Here is a 6202-nt window from a genome sequence, read left to right as displayed (position 1 = left end):
TTTTACCGGGATTATAATGCAGCACGGTAACACGTGATTGAATAAACAGTGAGTCTGAAAGAATAGCATTGGCCTTCCATAGTGAAACATGAAATAAATACCCAGCTATACTGAGGTTTATGTTCACGGTCTGCTGGTTGTTTTTTTAAAGTTCTGGATGCGTGTGAATGAGTATAACTGGTACTGCACCTAGAATAGGCAGCATATATTAGCACTGTACATGAGGGAGAAGCTATATATAATTACTTATATTTAAATTGTTTTTTTTTTACTTGTATATAGATTCAAGGATAACTGCCAAAAGATACATAAGATATCTAATTGAAAAAGAAGTTATCACAGCTATATCGTTTCTGGGATACGAAGAGCCTAAAATGTGTTGATTTTATCATAAACAAGAGGTGAGCCCTTAATTATGGTCGTGGACAGATAGTCATGAGATAATAGGGAATAGAGAACATAAATTGCCAGATTTACAATCGAGTTTCCTTTTATTCACAGATCAAATGACAACCATGAATAGATGCCCATGAACCTCAATTGAATAATAAGTCTTGAAATCTATATTGTGTTTTGGGAAATAAGGAACACAATACATGTTGACCTTACCACATATTAAAGGTGAGCCCTAAAAAGTAACTTGGGGGGGATACAGTCATGATGACTTAGAAATTAGAGATTTTATAATAGCCTTGCCTTTGGTTCTTGTACTATTTACGCACTAGGTTAAGAATAAAATATACCAGTGTGGAGGCATCCCTAAAGAATAAAAATTTAACCTGGTGTACCTTACAAGATGACACTGCTTTATTAGAAAGGTATGGTCCATATTTTGATAAATTGTCCTAAAATCGCACCGATAAGTAAATTGAGGAGTAGTACAAATGAAAATTAATGATCGGTAGAATTGAATTTGATTGCTAGTCATTGTATTTGTAAACAAGAATAGAAGATTCTTGTATTTTGCCAGTGCGATTAGAACATTAAAAGAGTGTTTGTGTTTATCTCTAGTGATTAATTGTGAACGTACATAAAATGTCCTGAAGAAGGCAACAAGATTGTACCAGTTTCACTGAAACGCTGCTTCGACATTTGCCCATTGGTTTTTAACGTTTGCATAACAAAATGTTATGCAAATGTACTATGTGTTATGAAATTGCTTTTTGATATTAAATGTAAATGTTAAGTTGATGATAATAAATATTTTTAATATGTTCATGTATATGGTTATAAAACTGAACCGGCTGGGTTTTTAATAAAGATAACACAAATAGGAATATAAGGTATAAAAGCTTTTTCTTCTTTTGAGATAGGGAATGGTTATACTATACATATATAGACATTTGTCGCTTTTATCATGTTGTTTTGGTAACACCAAAAACAAAGTGTACCGATTTGTATGCCCTAAGTACCTCTGTATTAATTGTAAATCGTGACAACATAATATGGTTGGTAAGCTTCTTTTGTGACAAGTGGCAATTCTACCGATGGGTTAATTTGATTATTTTGAAAGAGCTCTAATCCGACTAGGGTAGAAAAGGTTCGCTGACCTCACCGAAGCCGCAAGGATTCTCCACGGTAAGATTTGTAAAATTGAACCCTCTTTGTGAGTCCTTGGGCTTCCGCAGCGTTCCCATACTTTAATGCACTTTGACTATTGTTAATAACCACTGGGTGAACCAATAATTTTGGGTGAATATGGACGTGATGTTTAGGGGTGGGTGGGATGGTTGTCAGTTATGCATACTATAATAGTGGAGTGGGGGTTAAACTGTACGCCTTTGTCATATTTAGGACTGCTCCTTGTTAACGCGAACCTGCTTCAATAAAAGTGCCCTTTTGTTCATCACAGAGGATTCTTTCATAATTTGCGCCATGTCGAACGGTTCACCATATAACGCACCGAGGTCGCTAGAGACAATCAAAACTACTTTATTTGCACTCCTGGGGACATGTTTGCATGTTCTGCCCTTGTGCATACTCGCCCATCGTAGGTACAGCACCCGGTCAAGTCAACCCTCAGCGCCTCTCGAACACACATTGGCCGAGTTGGGAAACGTCACGACGCCAGTGGTGAACTGTCAGGGGATCCAGGCTCCATTCGGGACGGGACGGGCTGTACCATCAATAGTAGGAAAAGGAAAGGAGACTGGCACCATCCTTGCATAAAACCGTAAGCTGCAATCACAACAGGAGGTTATTTGTTCTACAGATGCTGTGCATAGACGGAGAAACAGAGGGGAGAGCTACGAGCTCTATACCAACTAGGCGCGTTATTTTAAATGCTGCTTTCAAATCACCACCCCCAGGTAATTCAGCCAATTCTGTGTTCCGTCTCCAGAACGCGCCCGCGTAGACTCAGCTGAAGCGCGTGATCCATGTCGTCAAGCACGAGCGTGGTGGACAGCATCCGCGTGCGCGCGCTCGGAGCCGCCGGTTTGTTGTGCCGAGCCTGAGCCCGGCAACCCGGCGGTGGTGAGGGTGATGGAATGAGGCTCGTGAACCCAGCCCCGTATACCCCCTGTTTGACGTAGACGAGGCAGTAGAGGACACACGTTACGGTAAGAGCCTATTATGTATTATTAATGACTCGGGGGACTATCCTCTACCCGGGAGAGGCACGGAAAGGATCCGCCCCCTCTAGTCTCCACTTCATTGACACCTGCAGGGCTGCGGGGTCTGAACGAGATCGGCGATCTGTGCAGCCCGAGCATTGACTGACTGACTGCCCCAAACTCTAGCAATAGCTACAATGCCTGGAGCCAAAGCCAGCACCGCCAGCTAGTTCCACCTATCATTCACTGACTGCACAGTACCAGATCGACTGCATGCTGCCAGAGAGGCAGTGCATATATTGCACACTACAGAGGCCACTGCACAGTGCTAGAGAGGCCTTTGCATTGCACAGTAGCAGACTGATCAAGAATGAATACAATGTATAGAAAAAAAATGTGTTGGAGCCGGGGCCCTGTCACATCGCTATGTGCCGTAAACCAGAAATTCGTGGTTGTGCCTCTCAGCTTCGTCCCCACTTGTGTGTATGTACAATGCACGCATTCTGTTGATTGTGTCAGTGGCAGCTCTCTGCGGAGGGTAATCACTTATTTCCTTTCAATTACACGCCTGCTGTAATTGCTGCCTCTATGGCAGCTTCCGGTCCTCCCGCCGTGAAGGTGCATTCCTCCTCTCTCCCTGCCCGACCTGCACCTGCTGGGTGTTGTCCTACATTGCATGACAAGTGGAATCGGTTTCAAAAGCTGCCGAATCTCTCAGATCCGGCACAGTGCACTCAACCCCACCTGCAGCCTCCTCCTGCCAGATGCAGGGGTATAAACAAAGCTCCTTGTGTGGGATTTTATGTGCCTTCCCATTGGAAAGGAAAGACAGGGCGCTCTTTCTGTCTGTGGTCAATATCTCAAAAATTGTTGTGTAGTACAATTGATGTATTTTTGTTTGCCTTTGTGCGTGAGCTAATGTTACTTCCCGTCACGCCTGAGCCAATTAAACGTTTTTTTCGTGACTCACATTGACAGCAATTATTATTATTATTATGGTTTATAGTCTGAATAATGTATGCATGAACCAGGCCAGTTCAGGAGTTGACGATCTCTGGTAAAAGGTCAGTAAGATTATTAGCTCGTGAGACTGTAATACACTTAACATAATACATTCTCACAATTTTTACACAGTTTAATATTTGTTTACAGGTGTTTTTCAGCGTGTAGTCTCGTATTAGTGAATATCCCCCTGTCGGTGGAGGGTGGGGGAGACGTGGGAAGGGCCGTGCATTTAGGGGCAGTTTGATGGCTATATTAGGGGTGGACTCCGTAGGTGTGTCTCACAGGACGAATACCCTCACAAGAGTTTTTAGCTTTCTGGGATGGGTTAGCGTCTGTTGCGTAGCTCATGGGCTCTAGGGCAATAAAGGTATTTGGCCCCGGCCGCTGTTTTAACCTTGAAATACAGCAACACTTATGCTTCAATGGGCCCTTAAGGCTTCTGGACCCTGGTGCCGCTGCACGAGTGGAAGCTACACCGCTGATCCCGGGATGGAGTACTGATCGCTGGGTCAGTGAACTGGTCAATTTTTTCCTGATTGATCCTGTACCCGTTACGATCACCAGAGATGTGTGCGGCATGGTTACTTGAAAGGTGAATTAAATATTCGTAGTGATGAGGTAAACTTGTCGGCTGGGGTAAGGAATCGTTCAAAGGTTTCCCTTTTATCTCTTGCATTACATCATTTTGCCTTTGTTGGAGCGGTGTGTGAGATTGTCTCCCATACGCGTGGCAAGGGGATACCCCTTAGGGAGCCTCGTCCCGTAATAATTTGGTCCAGTTAGAATTGTTGCATTGGATGTTCACGATGAGGTGTTTGAGGTAAGAAAACTTGGATTGAGCTTTATGGCTCAGAAAAGTCAGTCCACCTGACAGGGAACTGAGATGGCGTGGTACATGAGTCTATAATGAAGTGGGGGAACTGTAATGATGTAAAGTTGTAAACAGTCTGTGATTGGTGTGACGCTTTTGCTTTAAGAACGTTTTGTTGTCATGTTTCAGAAATATATATTATTCATTAATACAAGAAGATGTGACTCTCTAAACCCACAATTGGTGTAGGGATTGTCTTCTTTCCGGCCCTGGTACCACTTTCTGTTGCCGAGTTTGGCTTCTACTAAGTCAGTTCTAAGTATTGGTCGTCATTGCTAAATGTTTACTGAAAAAGAACTATTGGTGACTGGAGCTTACTTGCGATTAGTAGCTAGATGTAGCGTTAAAGCGCTTTATAGAACTAGAACATATAGAGGCAAGGTACCGTGAAAACAACTGATGTACTCTGCCAAAAATTAACCACTGTTCCACTGGAGTGAAAGTGTCAAGCTTTCCATACAGAAAACAATTTGTAATTCCTGCTACTTTTTCTCTCACAATCTTTGAAAACGAGGCTTTAGGGGTCATAACTGCGTTTTAACCAATTCAACACTTAATTTTGATGCTAACAACTACTTGGTGAGTTTACATGCTCCTAGTTAATAATAGTGAGCGGTGTAAGGGTAGGCTATACGCTAAAGGCCACAATACAAAATGTGCTGGACAGGTCACTGCGATGTGCACATGTTTCTGGTATACGTTTTGGTTTGAATGACAGTGACGTGTAAATCTTTTTGTAAACTGGCATCGAATAGCTTGAATGCCTTCCATAGCAAATAGGCTTTGCTAGAACACAAGGTTCCCCAAAATACACCTTTAAATGTTTGGCCTCAGAGCAGAAGAAGTGTGTGCAAATGTCTCATCCATGGTTTGTCTCTGTCACCGTGGCTATTCAGTGCTTATGCCCTCCGGTTGGCAGATATCATAGAAAAATTCATGATTTTGTACCAGAGTTATGCTAAGGATACTCCTATCCTGGTACGAATTCAAGAGAACAACCTCAAGAAGGGACATCACCTCATGCTTCATTTCCATTCTGGCGTGAATGAGATCAAGTACTTTTATCCCTGAAAAGGTCTAAAACTGAATATCTAATCTTCTGCAATCAACATGGATTTTTTCAATCAACTTGGATTTATAGAGCATGGCTAATCACCGGGAGGGTATCCAGGCGCTAGGATCTTGCTGGGAATAGTCGAAATGCCAGGTCTTGAGTCCCTTTCTGAATTCCGGAAAAGAGGATGCTGTTCAGAGGTGAGGAGGAAGGTTGTTCCAGGTCCTGGTGGCGAGATATGAATAGGCTTCTCCTCCACTCTAGCTTCGTCGGATGCGGGGAGTGTGGGCAAGGGAGACGGAGAGCAGGTGTCTGGAGGAATGGTAGAAGTTCAGGCGGTGGTTGATTTATGCTGGTCCTTGGTCATGAAGGGCTTTGTAGGCATTTGCCAGCATATTGAAATGGCATCTTTTTTGGAAGGGGAGCCAGTGGAGGTTCCTGAGGTGGTGGGTGATGTGCATCCATTTGGGGAGGTCGAGGATGAGTCTGTCAGCTGCGTTCTGACTCGTATGCAGTCTCTTCAGGAGTTGGGTGGTGATTCCTGCATAGAACGTGTTGCTGTAGTGCAGCCGACTGGTGAGTAAGGCTTGAGTGACGGTTCTCCCTATGCTGCAGGGGAGCCACCAGAAGATCTTTTGGAGCATGAAGAAGTTCTGGGAGCAGGTGCAGAAGACTGCATTGATCTGGCATTTCATGGTGAGTTTGCTGTCCAGGATG

At 43.6% G+C, this 6202-nt stretch overlaps 1 protein-coding gene across 2 annotated transcripts in view; it reads left to right on the top strand.

Annotated features, from left to right (window-relative positions):
- The first annotated feature begins 2359 nt into the window (after positions 1-2359).
- WASF1 (WASP family member 1) overlaps positions 2360-6202 on the top strand; it is a 365875-nt gene continuing 362032 nt past the window's right edge. For both annotated transcript variants that reach the window (XM_085611549.1, XM_085611550.1), the window contains exon 1: positions 2360-2561. The gene's annotated coding sequence lies outside the window, so the exon portion shown is untranslated. The remainder of the gene's footprint in view (positions 2562-6202) is intronic.

Source organism: Triturus cristatus, chromosome 6 (genome assembly GCF_964204655.1).
Source record: "Triturus cristatus chromosome 6, aTriCri1.1, whole genome shotgun sequence".
NCBI classification, from domain to species: Eukaryota; Metazoa; Chordata; class Amphibia; order Caudata; family Salamandridae; genus Triturus; species Triturus cristatus.
The sequence above is the reverse complement of the archived record's forward strand: the minus strand, read 5'-3'. Positions and strand labels throughout refer to the sequence as shown.